We start from the raw sequence: 20,942 nt of genomic DNA, 5'->3' as shown, positions 1-20,942 counted from the left end.
TACCATCAACAATCAGCTAAGCTCTGGTTGCAGAATCTTATTACTGGTGGTGACGATATAAAAGGCAGAAAGAAAACAGATCACAAGGCGAGTTTACACCACCAGAAGTTAGAAAATTAATTAATGTAGTTGCAAGCGGAGGATGTTTGAAATGGAGTCTCTGCACAGTGTTCAGCCAGGATATTTGGTGATAGAAGCAAGCAGAGACTTTCTCGTGATGCTCTGACCTTCTGCTTGTGGAATTCAAAGCGTAGATAAGACCTCGCTAACACCCAGGATCTTATCAGGCACGAGATGGCTGATCTAGCTTGCATTAATGATTCCTGGCGGATGATACGGGAGGCCCAGTTTGTATATTCAGTTCATCACAAATCAAGGAATGATGGATTATTGGATGCTTTTCTAAAAGATCTGCTCTAGGAATTATTGTGGGGAAGTTCTATGTCCTGTGTTACACAGTAGGTCAGACTAGATGATCACAGTGGTCCCTTCTGGCCTTGGAATCTCTGGCTCTGAGAGGAAATGAGTTGTAACCAGGGGCGGCTTTAGCAGGTGCGGGGCCCCATGCCAGGACGCGAATTGTCTCGCGCCCCGCCCCAACTCCGCCCCGGCCCCGGCCCCTCCCTGCCCCATTGGATCCCTCCCCAAATCCCCGCCCTGGTCCCGCCTCCAGCCCTGCCCCCTCACTGGACCATTGGATCCCTCCCCAAATCCCCATCCTGGCCCTGCGTCTTCCCCAAGCACGCAGCATTCCTCCTCCTCACCCCTCCCTCCCAGGCTTGTGCTGATCAGCTTTATGGCAGCGGAAGTGCTGGAGCGAGGGGGGAGAAGCAGGACGCGGCTTTTAATATTTTTTTTTCCTGCTCCCCCAGCAGCCCCGGACATTGCGGGGCCCTCTTAGGCACGGGGCCCCATTCCAGGGAATCGGCTGAATTGGGCTAAAGCCAGCCCTGGTTGTAACCATTACATAAGAACATAAGAACGGCCATACTGGGTCAGACCAAAGGTCCATCTAGCCCAGTATCCTGTCTTCCAACAGTGGCCAATGCCAGGTGCCCCAGAGGGAATGAACAGAAAAGATAATCATCAAGTGATCCATCTCCTGTCGCCCATTCTCAGCTTCTGGCCAACAGGCTAGAGACACCATCCCAGCTAATAGCCATTGATGGACCTATCCTCCATGAATTTATCTAGCCATTCTTTTTGCATCACACCTCCAGTAAGTAGGAGAGCTACAATCCCAAAATCCCCTCCCAGAACTGAGCAGTCATACACCACTGATCCTGGTGTCATCTCTCCTTGTTCACTTATGGTGCAGGAATCTGCTGATGCAACAGACTCTGTACTACTATTCCAGCAAAGAGGAGAGAGAGCACCAAGGTCTCTGATTTGGTTATGAGATGGTTGGGTCTTCCTTCCCTTCCTCCTAATTGTAGAAGGCTAGATTTCTTCACCTCAACATGCTAGCTTCATCCCTGTTCTTACATTCTCCCCAGCTGTGATCAGAACCCCGCACCCGCTCCTGCTGGGAGGTCAGGGAGGTGATATTCCCAAGGAGCGAATTGTTACATATGACAATCAGACTGGGCAGAGTCATGAACATTTCCCCAGGGAGCTGGACTGGTTGGGAGTCCAAGGAATTGCTCTGCAGTCACACTGAATGTGTGGGGAGGTAGAGCTTGAGTCTTGCAGTAGCACCTGGAGTTGTGGGGTCTGGAAGCCTCTGACTGTGTGCATCAAATGTGCATATAGTTATTTCCAAGGGTTACAGTGAGTTGAGTTGCATAGCAGTGCAGACCTGGCCTGAACAATAGAGGGAGAGCTGAGTCAGCTCTCAGAAGGATTGGTTGCTTTTGGGATGGCATTTACATTTCAGCAAATTATTTAAACCTAAAATTTTGTTGTGAGCTAAGCAACTTCTATTGCATGGACTGTCTAACTTCTTACATTAGAGTCTATCCCTATAGTTTCTGATCACCTGGCATTGCTGGAGGCCACCTTAAGCCCTGGCTAATTCCTTTATTCCCTTTTAACATCCCCAAAGCCCTACCCTCTTCTTTCTTGTCGTGACACCAGTCACTGCAACTTTCTTTCATTTGCACCTAGATACTACAGTTAATAGCCCAATCTAAATTCCAAGCAGGAAAAGGATGTTATGGTGGAATTAAGGCTATATCAATAACATAAGGGTAAAAACCATTACAAGGCTGCTGTAATTATCCCAAAACCACATTCAGGAAATTTAGAGTTAAGGTTACATTTAAAAGGAAGCCAAACACGTTAAGGTATGGAAATGCACAGGTAAAGCATCCAAACAACCTTCTGCCCTGTAATGACACCCAGCAATAAGGATATGCTTATGATTAAGGCATCATAGTGTTTGTGGTGCCAGGATAAATGAAGCTGTTTTTTTAAAGACATTTGGTTTTCAATTTTTTTTTTTTCATTTTCCCCCTCTCGGTGTATCTCTTGCTGCATAGCACCCAGCTGCTGCTATGCTGCCCTTATGAGCAAAACTAATTTGGAGTTGGGGATTTTACCATGTAAAAGTTAAAATAGTAAGTCAGGGGAATGACGACTTTTCTACCAGTATTTGCAAGTAGATATGCTCTGAGCCCTCCAAAGGGTGAATGCTGTTACTTTTCCTTTTCTGTGTGTTTTACTGATGTAAAGCTTGTTAGTGCTGCTGGAAAACGGTTTTGAATTACATTAAAGCACTAGGGAGAAGTGAAGCTTTCAGTCACATTGTTCTGTGGAGAAGCTCTTTTTCAGTCATTTTTAGAGGCAGGCCTGACAGGATTTCAGCTGAGCCCTGTAAAATAGAAAGATTGACTATTAGGCTTCTGTTATTTTCTGTGGCAGAATGTCCCCGTCCCCCGCACCCCTCACTTTTATGTATCTTTGAGCTGATTGAAAAATGATTATAATATTCACATACATATAATTAGCATATCCTAATAAACAATAGCCATGTTTAAAGAACTTTGCTGCAGGCTGCTGTTCCCCATTTCTGAATATCTGCAGAAGGAATAAATTTTAAAAGGAGTGGGAATGGGTGGGGAGGGTTCATTGTACATTAGAAGAGCAAGATAGGGTGGACACATACCAGTTGGGCAGGAGACAGAAAAATAGAGCTTAAGTGGAACTTAAATGGAGTCTAAGCCTTGTGCTGGCCTTCTGCACACAGGTGAATTTCACCTGAAGACAGTGGCTGTAGCTGCTGTTACTATAAAGACCTGTGTTGCTTGGTACTGTAGATTAAATTGTAGTTGCCCAAACAAAAAGAGTCGATGTGAATACAATAAAATGAGGCGTCTGCAATGGACTTTTTCAAAGATAAGAGCTTGTTTAAACATCATGATCTACTTTCATCTAATCAAACATTTGTTAAACCCATTTTAGGTTGGAATCACTGTGCAAATAATGCTTCAATGCCCATTAATGACAGGTACTCCCGGTGCTCACTGTGTCTTAGGCTATGTCTACACTAGCACTTTTGTCAGTAAAATTTATGTCGCTCAGGGGTGGTCACCATAAATTACACTGACAGAAGCGCTGGTGTGGACAGTGCAATGTTGGCAGGAGATGCTCTCCTGCAATGTAGCTACCGCTGCTCATTGCGGGTGGTTTAACTATGCCGATGGGAGAGCTTTCCCGTCGGCATAGACTGGCTACATGGGATACCTTACAGTGGTGCAGCTGCATTGATACAGCTGTGCCACTGTAAGATCTCTAGCGTAGACATAGCCTTAGAGAAGGGCGCATCCCTGAGCAATGTTCTGTCTGATGCTCTTTCTCCAAGTGCACTCAGAGTAAAGAAAGCCCACTTGAAACTGCTCTTGCACAAGAGATTGGTGCAACCTTCCTTAAACACCGAGAGAAAGCCACCTGGTCAATCTCTCTCTGTTAGTATTCTGGTGAGCTGAAATTCCATGCTGAGCTCCTGAGCTGCATCTATTCAGAAGCCACATTCATCCACAACTCTGTTGATGCTGATGTCTTCTGACCGGCAGAAAGGAGCACCGCTCCAAAGATGAGCCAAGGTACAGGTCACTGTCCCTAGCACCTGTCAAACACACAACAGTCATCAGACTCTCGACTCATCTGTCTAAGGGCTATAAGCCTAGTTACCTCCAAGTAATCGGTGCACAGTGCTGCGCTGGGTACCATTCTCTTTGCACTAACCCAAGCACCAAGTGCCTCTATAATCAGAGGCCCAGTACCTTCCATGTGGTACTGGCTACTTTATGGTACTCACTACATTGGCACTGACTATCTCAGCTCTTAACTGTACACAATGCTGAGTGTCTTATCGGTGGGATTGAGACTGGAGTCACCTTTCCTTGAGAGACTTAGGTTGAGAGTATCCTCTCCGGTGAGTGCCCTAACCACTGGGCTATCGTCATTCTGACATTCTCTCTGGTATAATGCACATTTAATTATTTCACACACAGTGGAACAGCTTTAAGAGGAGAGGCTGAGAAAGAACCACAGCAGAAAATTCCACAGTCTGGTGGTTAGGGCATTCACCTCAGAGGTGGGAGATCGATATTAAAATCCTGACTTCTAATTAGGTAGAGGGGGGAACTGAACTGAAAACTTCCACATAGTGGGGGAGTGCCCTCACCACTGACCTAGAGGGGGAATTTGTCTCTTATGACCATTTTGTGTGGAGCTGGTAGTACACTGCCACTGTTCTATCAAGAAACAGCTTAGGCACCTGGGAGGAGAGAATTCCCAGCTCTGGATCCCAAGCAGAAATAATTGCCTCCTTCCAGCTGGGACTTAAGGGCCTAATTCCCTGATGGGGAGGGGCTTAAGACACATCCCTTTTGTCAGCATCAGCTAGGGCTAATGTAGGCAGCTCCCTGCCTAGTGTGCTAGCTTTTGTGGACCCCACTCTGAGGTGCTCTATACGAGGCAGTGGGGGGATTGAATTGGTGTCTCCCACATCCCAGGTGAGTGCCCTCACCACTGGGCCAAAGATTATAAGAGTAGCAGTTGCCACTCCTCAGACATTTTGTGTGGATTTAGATGTGCTCTGAGAACACCTACTGGATTGGGCCCTGCAGGCAAAACGGGCAGGGGAATGCTTACTCTGAGGATCCTGCCGGATCTTAAGTATCAGAGGGGTAGCCATGTTAGTCTGAATCTGTAAAAGCAACAGAGGGTCCTGTGGCACCTTTAAGACTAACAGAAGTATTGGGAGCATAAGCTTTCGTGGGTAAGAACCTCACTTCTTGCATCTGAAGAAGTGAGGTTCTTACCCACGAAAGCTTATGCTCCCAATACTTCTGTTAGTCTTAAAGGTGCCACAGGACCCTCTGTTGCTGGATCTTAGGTATGAGATAGGTGCCGAGCTGCTGGTCAGGACTGAGGCAACCATGCTCATGTTCAGCTGCTGGAATTTAGGCACCTTGGGGACTTTAACAGTGGAAAATTTAACACTTAGGGACCTTAGGCACTTCCAGGATTAGGTTAGTTGAATGCCAGTAGTGCCTAAATGTTGGATTTAAGTCCTAAAGTGGCAGTTAGGTACCTAAGTCCCTTTGTGAATCTAGCCCCAGGCCAGTGAGAGCTTACTTTCTACAGGAGCAATTCCAAACAAGAGTAGTTCTCATCAACCATTTTCAAGCTTATCTAAAAACATCAGCGAGAACATGTCTCAGACTTCTAGGTCACATGGCCTCCTGCACTTTTCATCCAGCATGCCAGATTTCATCTTCAGTGCATGTAAAGATGGTTGAAATCAGTGTTACTACCCATTAGACACTGAAAGGACATGATGGTCACAGTCCTTCACAAAGTCCTCTCCTTATTGAACTGGGACATTACAAACATTGAATCTATCTCCCCTTGTAAGTATTCTCACACTTCTTATCAAACTGTCTGTACTGGGCTATCTTGATTATCACTTCAAAAGGTTTTTTTTCTCTTAATGAATTGGCCTCTCAGAGTTGGTAAGACAACTCCCACCTGTTTATGCTCTCTGTATGTGTGTATATATATCTCCTCAATATATGTTCCATTCTATATGCATCCGAAGAAGTGGGCTGTAGTTCACGAAAGCTTATGCTCTAATAAATTTGTTAGTCTCTAAGGTGCCACAAGTACTCCTGTTCTTTTTGCAAGTACCCTTCTGTATACCTCTGTATATCCAGACTTTGGTGATAGACGGCTCCACTCTGGCATGGGGGCTCATTTAGATTACCTTCAAATTCAGGACCCATGATCCCCTCAAGAAGTTCAACTCCATATAAATGTCTTAGAATTTGAAGCCATCCACCTGGTGTGCCAACATTCCTCCACTTTAGGGATCCACGATATAAAAGTCTGACAGACAATACCACAGCTATGCATTATGTCAGCAAGCCAGGGGGGAAGCAAGATTATCCCCATTCTGTCAGGATTAGAAACTATGCGCCTGTGGAACTGATTCATTCCAAACCAATTCACACTGGTGGTTCTGCACCTTCCCAGCCTTCAGAACAACTTGTCAGATCAATTTAGCAGGCAGTTCTCCAACTCAGTCCTACAGAACATCTTTCACAAGTGGGGATTCCCAGAAATAGACTTGTTTGCCGCAGACCAGAACAACAAATATCAGATGCTCTGTTCCAGAGGGGGCTCCAGTCCAGGCTCCTTAACAGATGCCTTTCTGAGCCCCTGGATACCAGGACTGATGTATGCCTTTCCACTGACTCTCATGATACCAAGGACGACACTGAAGCAACATGGAGGACTGATGATTCTGATAGCCCCAGCAAGAGCTAGGCAGTTTGGATACTCAGATCTGATGACCTTGCAATACAGCCCCCCTCTCCCCCCCCCCACCCTTTTGGCCGTACCTGATGAAGTCTCACAAAACAACAGTCAGATCCTTCACTCGGACCCAGCATCGTTACAGCTGACAGCCTGGATCTTGGCTGGATGTTGCCCACCAAAAGAAGCTGTTCAGCAGAGGTTCAGAGCATTCTGCTCCAAAGCAGGAAACTTCAACCAGAGTTACTTACAAAGCTAAATGGAAGAAGTTTTCTAGTTGGGCATCTCTGCACCAGCTTTCTCCTGTGACATCACCAGTTTCAGCAATATTGGACTGTTTGCTAGCCCTGAAACATTCTGGGCTTTCCATCAGCTCCATAAGGATCCATCTAGCATCACCTTCCTATCTAGGAGCCTACAGTGGCAAGATTCCTTAAAGGTCTCATACATATTTTTTGCCTTAGTTTGGGAGTCCCTTCCTGCTTGGGACCTCGATATCCTATTTTCAGGGTGATGGGACCCCTCTTTGAGCCCTTAGCACCCTATTCATTGTACCACCCATCAATGAAGACTGCCTTTTCTGGTAGCCATTACATCAGCTCAAAGGGTAGGTGAGATTCAGGCCTTCGTGATAAATCCTCCTTATAATTAGACACGGCAGAATTATTTATTTATTTTTTTAATAATTTCAATGGATATAATCGATGTTTATTTTAAGCATTTTTTTAGATTTTTATATATTTTTAAATTTTCACAGTTGCAGGAAATTATGGTGATAATTTAGTCAGACATTTATTTAATGACAGACATTGAGATTCAAACAATTAAAGTTTAATAAACTGTTAAAACACAAATGGTCAGTATCACCTATAAAAAGTAAATGAATACAAAATATATAATATACAAGTAAATATCCTTAAATCAAATCAACAAATCATACCTACTTTTACTATTCATTTGCTAGTCCATTTTTAATAAGCCTAATTCAGAAGTCCAAATCACTAGATTTTAACTCTAAGTTCTTATGCAGAATTTTTCTTACCTTGCCTATTTGTAAATTTTGATTGCTATCAATGGAAATATTTTTTCATGGATTTGTGTGTACAGTGAAATTGATGTTTATTGATAAAAATCTAATCCATCCTAACCTCTTTATAACTGTTTCATAAGGACAGAGTCACTCTTTGGCATCCCCCCCCCCCCCCCCCCCCCCCCCCCGGCCAGTTTCTGCCCAAGGTTGTCTCAGTTCCATATCAGTCAATCCATCACCTCATTTTCTTTCCCAAACCTTGTTCAACCCCAGGGGAAGCTAAACTTCAAACACTAGATGCAGTGAGGGCACTTCCTTTTTATGTCAAGACAACAAAATCATATAGGAACATACTGAGACTATTCAGGGCTTTTGCTGATAGAATTAAAGAACAACCTCTATCTTCCACATGTCTCAGATGACAATGCCATGCGACGATTGGAGAAGTGTATCGGCTGCCACTGGACGTGGAGCGAGAAACGCCAGGAGCTGGGAGTCCTAGTGCCACAGGTGAAGAACACAGAGCACAGAATCATCACTCCAAGAGCTAGAACCAAGTTGGAGAGGACACTGAAGGATGCCATCTGCTGCCAGTACGTGGAAAACCTGAAACAGAAGCCACACCAGAGCAAGGCCTTTGAGCTGACATGCAAGTGGGATGCCAGCAATCATTTCCTCCCTGAGAGCAGCTTCACCCAATTTGCTGACTGGAGATTCATCCACAGGCCCCAGCTCAACTGCGTCCCACTGAACAGAGCCGTCTGCCATGGGAATTGGGACAAGCAATGCAGGAAGTGCGGCTATGCCAATGAGACACTACCCCACGTCCTGTGTAGCTGCAAGCTCCATTCCAGAGCCTAGCAGCTGCGCCACAATGCCATCCAAGATCACCTAGTCAGAGCCATCCCGCCACCCATGGGAAAGGTGGCTGTGAACTCCACCATCCCCAGAACTCCAACTGCGACCGGACATTGTCATCAACAACGAGGAACGGAAGAAGATCATCATGGTGGACATCACAGTTTCCTTTGAAAACAGTACCCCGGCCTTCCATGACGCCTGATCTTGAAAGCTGGAGAAATATGCCCCTCTGGCTGCCACGTTGAGAGCTAGGGGCAAGAGGTTCAAACTCACGTGCTGATAGTTGGCACCCTGGGCGAATGGGGCCCCAGTAACGAGCGAGTGTTGAGAGAATGTGGAATCAGTCAACACTACACTTGACTGATGTGGCAACTCATGGTGTCAGATGCCATCAGGTGGTCAGGGGACATCTATCTAGAACACATCACTGGATATCAGCAATACCAGGAGAGATGAGCTGGAGTGCTGATGAGAAGGGAAATCAGAAAGTAATTGAAAAACTTCTCTGATGGATTATATCTACTAAGGGACAACCTATCCTAAATGCTCAATTACTGAGGGACAATCTGTACTCTTTCCTATATTTGCTTTCTACAACTAACTCTCTGTATAACTTTTCATGAGTGATGTACCTGAGGCCTTGGCTACACTTGCGAGTTACAGCACTGTAAAGGCTCCCCCAGCGCTGTAACTCACTCCCCATCCACACTGGCAAGGCATTTGCAGCGCTGTATCTCTGTGGTTGCAGCGCTGCATGTACTCCACCTCTCCGAGAGTAATAGCGAGTATTGCGCTGCCGCTGCGGCACCAGTGTGGCTGCTCAATGCACTGTGAATGGCCTCCAGAATTATTTGGCAGTATCCCACAATGCCTGTTCTAGCCACTCTGGTCATCAGTTCAAACTCTACTGCCCTGGCCTCAGGTAACCAAGCATGTGACCGACCCTTTACATTCCCCGGGAATTTTAAAAATCCCCTTCCTGTTTGCTCAGCCCGGTGTGGTGTGGAGTACTATCAGCGAATCTTTCCAGGTGACCATGCCTCCACGCACCAAGCGAGCCCCAGCATGGAGCAATGGCGAGTTGCTGGACCTCATCAGTGTTTTGGGGGAGGAAGCTGTACAGTCCCAGCTGTGCTCCAGCCGTAGGAATTACGATACCTTCGGGAAGGTATCAAAGGACATGATGTAAAGGGGCCATGATCGGGACGCCCTGCAGTGCAGGATTAAAGTGAAGGAGCTGCGGAGTGCCTACCACAAAGCCCGCGACGCAAACGGCCGCTCGGGTGCTCCCCCCGCAACCTGCCGATTCTGCAAAGAGCTGGATGCGATACTTGGGGTTAACCCCACCTCCACTCCGAGCACCACCATGGACACTTCAGAGGCGGTGTGGGGGGGGGAGGAGGAGGAGGAAAACAGGAGTGATGGTGGTGAGCCAGATGAAGACACCCCAGAATCCCTGGAGCCATGCAGCCAGGAGCTCTTCTCGAGCCAGGAGGAAGGTAGCCAGTCGCAGCAGCTGGTACTTGGTGGAGGACAAACAGAAGAGCAGGTTCCCGGTAAGCGGGGTTTTTTTTGGGAAGGAATTTTTTCGGTGCGGGCTCTTTGGGAGAAGAGGGTTAGGCATGCCTGCCTAAGTGCGGAATAGTGCACTGATGTGGTTTATCACATCGGGGTAATCGGCCTCGTAATCTCCTCGAATGTCTCATCCAGAACATGTACAATGCGCTTGCGCAGGTTTATCGGGAGAGCCACCGTGGTCCTTGTCCCAGCCAGGCTAACGTGTCCGCGCCAATGTGCCGCGAGGGCCGGGGGGACCATTGCTGCACACAGGCAAGCTGCATATGGGCCAGGGTGGAAGCCTCATTGCAGTAGAAAACCCTCCCTTGCTTCCCAGGTCACCCTCAGCAGCGAGATATCGTCCAGGACAAACTCCTGTTGAAAATGTTGGGACAGTGTTCAGTGTAGGTGCCCCCTGAAGCTGTTGGCTCTCCCCAAGGCACAGAAACCCGGAGGACAGTGCAGCCCTGAAATAATCAGTCCCCCTTACTCACCATTTTGAGGCTCCCGTGGGATATGTGTGCTCTGTTTCGGACGGGAAAATTATGCTATTGTGTAGACCCTGTGTGTTTTCTACTCCTTAAGTGCAGGGGGAATCATTACTCTGTCTGGTATAAACAATGCTGCCTCTGTTAAACGTTGCATTTTGCCTATACAGCTGCATCAACCTTGAGACCTCAGCTGTCCCTCTTATCGCCTGCTCAGAGACTGCAAAGACTCAGGAAGAGACTGCAAAAAAGCAAAGAAGACATGCTGCAAGAAGTGATGCGGTAATCTATTAAAGAGAATGAGAAAGCACAGGACTGGAGGGAGAGAGAAAGCAGGATCCGCCAGGAAAACGTAACGCACTGGCGGCAAAGCACCGCGCACTAGCAGCAAAGCACTGATAAGCTCATAAGCATCCTGGAGCGCCAAGCAGATGCTATCCAAGAGCTGGTAGCCATGCAGAAAGAGGAGCAGTACCGCAAACGCAAACGCCACCCCCCCACACAGCCCTTGTCCCAAAACTCTTTCCGTTGTGCCCCACTGTCATCTCCAACTCACTTTCCCCAACTTCTGTGTTCTTCACGCCACCCGCTGCCTCCAACACCAGAATCTTCACCACCCAGCCCTGAAAACCTCGACCCTTACCCTCTGCACTCAACCCCCATCACCATGCAGTATAGCTGTCCTGAAGTGCAGCACTCACTGCACAGCACACCAGATAGGACATACGCCAATCTGTGATTGTACTGTTCCCCACTCCACCCCTTTGTTTCTTTTCAATAAATGGATTCTTTGGCTTTGGAAACATTCTTTATTATTGCATAAAGTAAAAGACTCCTTAGCCCAGGAAATAAACAGGCACTGCAAGTCTGCTTGTCTGCTTAGCAAACACTGATTCCTAAAGATTGGAACTACTGCACTTCACTCCCGTGCAGGGCACCAGATATCACTGCTGGTTTTCAGCAATTGCTCCCTCAAGGCATCCCTAATCCTTGCAGCCCCGCGCTGGGCCCCTGTAATAGCCCTGCTCTCTAGCTGTGCAAATTCAGCCTCCAGGTGTTGAACCTTGGGGTCTATGCCTGAGTGAAGCTTTCACCCTTCCCTTCACAAATATTATGGAGGGCACAGAACGCGGATATAACCGTGGGGATGCTGTTTTCGGCCAAGTCCAGCTTCCCATACAGAGATCGCCAGCGGCCCTTTAAATGGCCAAAGGCACACTCCACAGTCATTCGGCACCGGCTCAGCCTGTAGTTGAACCATTCCTTGCTGCTGTCAAAGCTCCCTGTGTAGGGTTTCATGAGCCACGGCATTAACGGGTAAGCGGGATCTCCAAGGATCACAATGGGCATTTCAACTTCCCCTACCGTGATCTTCCACTCTGGGAAAAAAGTCCCGGCCTGCATCTTCCTGAACATGTGTTCCGAAAGATGCGTGCGTCATGCACCTTTCCGGGCCAGCCTGTGTTAATGTCAATGAAACGCCCACGGTGATCCACAAGCACCTGGAGAACCATAGAGAAATACCCCTTCCGATTAATGTACTCGGATCCTAGGTGAGGTGGTGCCAGAATAGGAATGTGCATCCCATCTATCACCCCTCCACAGTTAGGGAACCCCATTTGTGCAAAGCCATCCACTATTTCCTGCACGTTACCCAGAGTCACGGTTCTTCTGAATAGGATGCGATTAATGGCCTTGCAAACTTGCATCAACACGATTCCAACGGTCGACTTTCCCACTCCAAACTGATTTGCGACCGACCGGTAGCTGTCTGGAGTTGCCAGCTTCCAGATTGCAATAGCCACCCGCTTCTCCACTGGCAGGGCAGCTCTCAATCTTGTGTCCTTGCGCCACAGGGTGGGAGCAAGCTCCTCACACAGTCCCATGAAAGTGGCTTTTCTCATCCGAAAGTTCTGCAGCCACTGCTCGTCATCCCAGACTTCCATGACGATGTGATCACACCACTCGGTGCTTGTTTCCCGAGCTCAATAGTGGCGTTCCACGGTGCTGAGCATGTCCGTGAATGCCACAAGCAATTTTGTGTCGTACGCGTTACGCGGCTCGATAGCATCGTCAGACTCCTCACCCTCACTCTCACTGTCACTTTGGATCTTAAGGAATAGTTCGACTGCCAAACGTGACGTGCTGGCGAGACTCGTCAGCATACGCCTCAGCAGTTCGGACTCCATTTCCCGCAGACAGATTGCGCTGCACAGAAACTGTTGAAAGATGGCGCCAAAGGTGGACGGAAACAAAGGGATTCCTGGGATGCAAAGCGATGCATCACAGGGCATTGGGACAAGACCCAGAATGCCCCGCACCCACGCCCCCTTCCCACAACCCACGGCGCCAGAATGGGAAAAAGTGCTCTGTGGGATAGCTGCCCATAATGCACCGCTCCCAATAGCGCTGCAATTGCCGCAAATGTGGCCACGACAGTGCGCTGGGCAGCTGTCAGTGTGGACAGACTGCAGTGCTTTCTCTACTCAGCTGCACGAAGTCAGGTTTAACTCACAGCGCTGTCCATCTGCAAGTGTAGCCAAGGTCTGAGTATTCAGATTCTAATACCTAAACTGTATCATTAAATTTATTCGCCTAAATTTGGGTTATTGGAGATTATCTACTATATGTATTTTAGGACTTTTAAACCAGATTTTGTACTTTTGGATAATCTAAGCACTACACCCAGACAGGGTCGGCTCCAGGGTTTTGGCTGCCCCAAGCAGCCAAAGAAAAAAAAAAAAAAAAAAAAAAGCTACGATCACGATCTGCGGTGGCAATTTGGCGGGAGGTCCTTCGCTCCGAGCAGGAGTGAGGGACCGTCCGCCGAATTGCCGCCGAACAGCTGGACGTGCCACCCCTCTCCGAAGTGGCCGCCCCAAGCACCTGCTTGGTAAGCTGGTGCCTGGAGCTGGCCCTGCACCCAGATGTACAGATGCTCTTTCCTTAACCTGTGTATTATATAATTTTAACATTCGTTTTTATAGAAAATTTTACATCTGAGCACCTGTCTTTTTTGTATTTATCCTCACAACACCCCCATGAGATAGGGAAGTGCTCTTATCTCATTTTACAGATGAGGAACTGAGGGAGAGAGAGACTAAATTACTTGCCTAAGATCATACAGGAAAAAAAACCCTGAACTCTGGGCTCCTGAGCACCAGGAAGCACCTCGATACTGGATCAGCCTCATCTCCTGGTGCTGGTAGTGACTAATGGTAACTGCTGAAGAGGAAGGGAACATTTCCTTGAGAAGGCACCTAGCAGTTGTACCATACTGTTGTTCTTGGCAAGAGAGTCTCCCCTGGCCACTGCAGGCAATGATTGTATGCCCTCAAGCATGAAATTTGATTACTCTCTATTATCTCAGCTTCAATCGCTACTGCACAAATATTTCTGGTAGTGAAATTATTTGGGTGTATTTTAAATCTAACCTAGGGTGACCAGATGTACTGATTTTATAGGGACAGTCCCAATTTTGGGGTCTTTTTCTTATATAGGCTCCTATTACTCCCCACCCCTTGTCCTGATTTTTCACATTTGCTGTCTGGTCACCCTAATCTAACCACAGTATTTGAATGGCTGATAACCTCTTCCAGAAGAAAAATTAATATGTTCCCTACAAACTGCATAAATTAGTTTTTTTTTTATGTTCTAAAGATTAGTGTCCTTTAATTTCATCAAGTGTCTTGTTCTGTAACAGAGTGAAAAGGAAGGCTGGTCAGTTTTCAACAGTCCCTTCATAACTCTGTTTACTTCAGTCATCTCTCCTCTAGCTCTCCTCTTTCCCATACTAAACCTTTAGTCATCTCTCCCATACACTGATGAAAGCCTTTCGCTAGTGCTCTTTGTTATCCTTTCCTAGGTCTCTTCCATTTCTGCTCTAGCTTTCTCAAAGTGAGGTGGCTAAAACTAACTTCAGAGAGACTTCCACTGTTTGATTTGCTGTCACCATTCTGTATGTACCATTTTTGATAATGCATCCTATGTGTATTGGGGCTTTGTTTTTCTTAATCTGCTCTTGTGCACTGACCGTCATCTTCCTTCCTTCAGATGAGCATAAAAATAATTTCCAGTTACAACCCTTCTTTTTCCTTGCCACTTATGAAAGGCGAAATTCTCCCACCCTGCTCTCTTCTGCAGCAGCTACAAAGCTCCGGATGTGTGGCAATGCAGAGACAGAAGGAAAGTGGCAATTTGAGCTGATTTTAGCTGCTCTAAAGTTTCAATAAAATCGGAGTCTGGTGCTGTATCTAGTAGGGCTCTAGAAGGTGGGTAAAGTGTTTGTAAGGCTTTAATTTTTTTTTCTTCCCACGACATCACTATCCAGAGCAGCAGGAAAAGTACTGCATTTCTTTTCTCTAAACAATGTGCTTGGAGTAGGATGGCGGGTGGGGGGGTCCCCAAGTCATTCGGATGTTAGCGGGGAGCGTAGCTGGGGTCCTACAGCTGTTCTCATTCAGACTCGCACAATGTTGATTAGCTACGCTGCCATGCGTAGTTTGCCTCGGTGCGGGGATCTGCTTGCAGCGTCACGCTTCACCGAGGAGCTGGGCTTCCCTAGACAGCTCCCGGCCAGAGAGGCTGACGCCCAGCGGTTCCCGTGGCTGTCAATAACAGCTCAGCTATGTTAATTTCACCCGCCACGTTGTGCAAACCCTTGTCTGGGCGTTGTCAAGGCCGGTCACTGTGCCGAGCCGCCTGCAAACTAACCGCGGAGACAGAGTCTCTACGTGCTTTGAGGGCGGCTGCTGATTTAGTGGGGTGGGGTGGGGGGAGAGATGCTTTTTTCATCTGGCTGATGATAGGCATCAAAGTGAGGTTTGGAGAGGAGGGTTTTATTTTTTTTTAGTAAAGTGTCTTTTCCTAAAGGGACATGAGTAAAAACACCCCCGAGCAAAGGTGGCCCCGACTCCTCCTCCTAGCGAAACTGAAATGAGCTCTTGGTGTTTGGGTTGTCAGGGAGCCCGTGATGGTTCAAATGTGCACACAGTATGACAGATGACCTATTGAAATAATTTCAGAGCCGTGATGTGGTTGCTACGACAACCAATGCTCTCTTGGCTTTCATCTGGCCATGTGACAGTGACTTTGACGTCAGCTGGAGGCAGAGTCTGTGGTTTAGTCCACACAGCCAAAGGCTTGTGAGAATCTGGTGGATGCTGGACTTATCCCCCTTGCTGCTGCTGCTTCCCAGGGGCTGCCAGGGCATGGACTACTAACGCCTTGCGTTTCTACCGTGGGAGGCTACCGGTTTGCTTTATGCTCTAATCAGGTATTATAATATATTTTTTTAAAGCGTTTTGTGGTTGAGTTTTCTTTTTGCTGGTTTGTTTTGGCTGCAAGTTTGCCTTGATGAGCAACTACAGACAACTGCAAAGCAGCTTCCAGTTACTAATTCTGTGTGCAGACAGCAAAGCAAAGTTAAATTTGGATTAATGGTCCATGAAGGGAAAATAAAATATAGTAAGTAGTTCTTGCTTGACACTTTAAACCACTACATAGCAATATAGAGGAACATCAGCAAAATATTCCGTCTTGGTGTACACAAAAATAATGGTGTTAGGAATTTTGTTGGTTTAGGCACCAGTATAGCTTTGTGTATTGTTGGAACTTTTTAAAATTGCTGTCTTGTTCAGATTAAACTGAGAATCAATTTTCTTGTTTTAATTCCCGATGTGTTTAACAAGCCAACAATAGACATTGATAGGAACATTATGCTACTAGACTCCAAAAGTTTGAGTTCTCTGTTAAATCATCTGTGTTCATGCATGCTCTCAGCACACGCTGCAATCATACAATGTTAAAGCTTTTTATCAGAGCCTTGGGGCATGTGATTGATTGACTGTATTATGTTTATGGAGCAAAAGGGTCAACAGCTTCCTGAAAAATAATCTGAAATATGCCAAGATACCAAGATAACTGTAATGTATGCTCCTACCCTTTTCTCCCCTACACATGCGCACACAGAGCTTTTCTTTTCTGTTTCTCTTTGTGGGGTAAAGAGTGGTTAGATTAGCTTAAAAAAAAAAAGAATTGCAGCATGAAAAATGCAGTACTAATTGAAAAGTAAAATGCTACGTTGGCAAAAAAAATTCTGAAGGTTTTTTTAAAAATTACATTTCTTGAAAGGAAGTTGTCAAAGAGCAGAAATTGTCACTTCTTAAAGTTGTAAATCTTTGGCTACATTAGTGTGTGGGTACATATATATTATTAATTCTAAGAATAGATCACAGATGAAGCAGTGTGTGTTCTTTCCTGGAAAAAAAAATATTTGATAATTCTAACATGTCTATGTGCCACCATTCCCTGTTCCCTAGCTAAAAATAAAACCTTTAAACTTTGATAATTTTTTTTAAACCTGCCCCTCTGCTGAAGTACTCAAGGAGCTGCGCAACAATTTAAAATGCAATGCAGTAAGAAAGATAAGTATATAGAAACAGATACATATCCAAGTATGGTGGCATTAATAATTGTTTTTAAAAGTGAACCAATAGATATTAAGACTGAAAGCACCTCTGAAAAGACTAGTCTAGAATAAATTTGCTTAAACAGAACACCAGAAATAAATGCATCTAAAATCTTAAAACAGTTGTACTTGGTATTAAATCTATACTTTGGAGTTTAAATCTTCTGTCAAAAAAATTCTATATTTTTAAACTTCATTTAAAAAAAATTTCACCTAATGGTAAAGCATCCGATTTTATGTACACTCTACTTTTTTATTTAGGCAAATTTAATTAAGATCTATAATGTTGCAACTACTCTGAAATACTATATGGTTAATATATTCTTATTAACTTCACGATCATTTAAAATCTTATATGAAAGTTTGTTCCTCCTTCAAGTGAACAAGACTTTCTAATACTACTCTTATTCACACTGCATCTATTCTGCCTGTTGTCCTGTTGCATTAGACTGTGAATCCTGTACACAGGTGAACCATTTGGACTACTCCTATGAGTAACTGCTCACCATATATCCATGTATGAAGAGAGATTACAAAAATCTGGCTCACTGAAATCAAGGAGACTTACTCATTGAGTAAGGTACTACACAACAAGTAGTGGCAGAATCTAGCCCTAAATGTGTAAAGGTACATATGTTCATTCATTTACAGTGACCGGGCCAGAATCTGAAAGCAATTATGTACACCAGTCAATTACTTGCATTGAGTAGGACAACAAATTATTTGTATTCACATTTTCAGGATCTGTCCCATATATGTAAACCATTATCTACCAAGCTTTGTTTATTGTTTCACTAGTGCCATACAATGAATGCTGACGCACAATCACATTAATTTAGAGCATGAATAAAATTTCCCATAGATTATATTGTGCTTGATATCCTTAGAAATGCCTGCTGGGTGAAAAATAATTCATGTAGTGGTTGTCCATGTGCCATTAATTAATAATAATTTTAAAAGAGATCCATCAGTTCCATCTTTTAAAGATATGTTTTGCTCTAGCAATAATAACCAAGTCTTAATAAAAGGATTAGATTGATCTGTGGAAGGAAGACAAACAGTTCCCCATTTGACCAAAATGGTTCTAGCAATATTATTACAAAAGGTGTGAAGTACAAGAGTATTGATTAAACTGAGTGAACCAAGTATTGTCCAACTCTGCAAGGTGACGAGAACTATCGTTTCTCATCGATTTCAGTGGGATCTAAAGACACTCAGTCCCTCTCCACATTGGGCCCTATATGAATATCAGAAGAATGCCTTGTTTTTTATCTACTATTAAGAATCTAACAGTGTGGAAGTTGGTTGTTTGATAGGCCGACCTTGAGTTCAGAATGCAGAAACTGTGGAAAATGCACACATCCTTGCTTCATGTGAAATGAGGAAGATGGCTAGTGATAAAGGTCCCTAATGCTATGCACAGCTCCCAGGGACAGCATATTTTAAGTCTGGTTAATCCTGTATGTTATGAAGCATTTTTCTGACTAACACTTGATTTATCTTCTTCTGTGTTTGTGATATTCACAAGATAATTTAGAATTTGATTTCTCAACCTTTTCCATGGGATGACCCCATGTTACCACACCAACGGGGGAGGGGAGGGGGGAAATCAGATTTCCCCTTCCTGTATAGGAGGGTGGTTGAGAACCCATGATTTAGATCACTTCTCCATATTCTGTCCCATGCAATATTTGTGGAGACAGAGATTTTAAAATGTAAACTTACTCATACTTGAAACCCACAAATCTTACTTACAGTGAATTGCTTACACCCGCCTTAGGTGACATTACATCCTCATCTGGTTGTACGGGGATTGACACGTGTAACTCCCATTAGTCTTAATAAGAGTTACACATGCCAATCCCTTGCACACATCAGGAGACTATCCCTTTGTACAGTCTTGTCTCTTTATCCATAAAGAAGAGTGAACTGATTGGTAATTACCGTAGAATCAGAGTACTTCACCTTAAGGGAGATCTTGGCTAAAAATGGAATATAAAGCTCATTGCAAAACTGGATTCAACTAGTAAAATTAAAAACCATGCTCAAATTGTTGATACATTTACTCTAGAAATAACTTTATTGTTTTAGTGTATTGTACCTTGATCTGTGTGAGTTGATGGACAATGACAATCCAAATATAGGCTAGAATGTTAAAAGCCAATTCTTGCCAATACTATCTAAGTCACCTTTTTAATAAAAGCTTCCTACTTGCAATACTCCGAATCGTCTTACATGGATTTGAAAACCTTTCAAGAGTGCCAATTCTGCGGGCATTTTAAGGGCCCAATGTTCCACTCTGTTACAGCACAATAAAACCAGTGTAACTGCAGTGTAGTAAGTGGAATCACACCATAGGAAAACCAATGGAGTACCAGGCCCTTAAATCACATTTTTTGCAGAAGTTAGTTTCAACCCTGTTAAAAGTAACTAAATCGTGATAATGTCTTTCACCCACATTAGCAACAAACAGTTAAAGTGACAACTGAGTAACAGTGGAGATTTAGCCTTTTAATCAACAGTTGCTTTTTTTTAATCAACAGTTGCTTTTTTAACTAAACCCAGATGCCATGCATATGATATTGGAAAGGCAAAGTAAATGATTACTCCATGATTTGTACCAAGTTCAAGTACAAAAGCCAAACTCTGGAATGTTTTTGGTATTCACATTTCAAAAGGAACCATTTACAACAAGCTGAAATCTGTGCAGACAGCCATAGTCAGATAACAGTTAAAAATAGTGTGTTTTGGCTCCACTCTTACTGCTGTTAAATTTATCTTCTTAAATAGCAGGGAGTAAGAGTTGAGGTTTGAGAAACAGTAATTTTGTGATTATTTTACATGGATCGAATTGTTCTGTCATCAAATTTGCATTTCAGTCAGCATTACAGTATGAAAATATAATTAGAAACTGCAGCTCAAATCACTGAATGCACCGTTTTCCCAAAGGGAGCACTGAAAAGAAGCTGCTCTTGTTAAAACTGTAGCTGATGGTGAAATCCTATATTTGGAAAATATGAACATATAGTTGCAGAGTTCTTTTCATTTCTGTGGTCTCAACTCTCCTTTTGACTTTCTGCTGAACTTCATTTTTCATGAGATTCACTTCCACAAAAACATTTAATCGTTTAAAGCAAAAGTCCCTGTTCTGTAGGATTTCAGCCTGACACTGCTATGAGTTACTGAATATTTTTCAACCACAAAATGACATTGAGATGATGTTAAGAATCTGACTTACACCCAGAAAAGCCAGGAAGCTTGTTGCTTGGACTGAAACGTTGCCTTTAATCTGCCCCAGCGGCAATGCCATAAAATGACCCAATGTCAGGAATCCCCAGCAACATCTAGTCTCAGTGGGATGAGTAAAGGATGGAGTTCCAGGCTTTGCACAGTAGTTGTTTGCTTCTGGAAGTTTAAGACTTAGTAGTACGTATTCACAATGTAATTGCGTGAGTCTCATTGATTTCAATCCCTGAAGTTATTGAAACTTCATGTTGTTGTTTGTTAAGATTGCCCTGGTATTAACTGGAAATGAAAACATGCATCTTTGAAATACTAAAGGTTCAAAGTATCTTTAGATCTGGATTCATGTTGATAGATACCCTCTGAGTTTATTCAGCTCACCCTTTGGAGTGTGCTTCAAGGAACAAATCCTGCCCACCACTTTAGGTATACGGCAGAACCAGAGCAGTCTCACTCCGTAGAGGGTGGGGTCCATTCAGTGCACAGACACTCTACACACACCACTCACCTGTGCTTCACAGAAACTCCTTGT

General features: G+C 44.7%; 1 protein-coding gene across 1 annotated transcript in view; it reads left to right on the top strand.

Moving 5' to 3' along the window:
* Window positions 1-15,755: 15,755 nt before the first annotated feature.
* The window catches only part of NCALD (neurocalcin delta), an 82,354-nt gene continuing 77,167 nt past the window's right edge, over window positions 15,756-20,942 (top strand). The window contains exon 1 of the mRNA XM_034763402.1: window positions 15,756-15,973. The gene's annotated coding sequence lies outside the window, so the exon portion shown is untranslated. The remainder of the gene's footprint in view (window positions 15,974-20,942) is intronic.

This window comes from Trachemys scripta, chromosome 2 (assembly GCF_013100865.1).
Source record: "Trachemys scripta elegans isolate TJP31775 chromosome 2, CAS_Tse_1.0, whole genome shotgun sequence".
Lineage (NCBI taxonomy): Eukaryota > Metazoa > Chordata > Testudines > Emydidae > Trachemys > Trachemys scripta.
The sequence above is the reverse complement of the archived record's forward strand: the minus strand, read 5'-3'. Positions and strand labels throughout refer to the sequence as shown.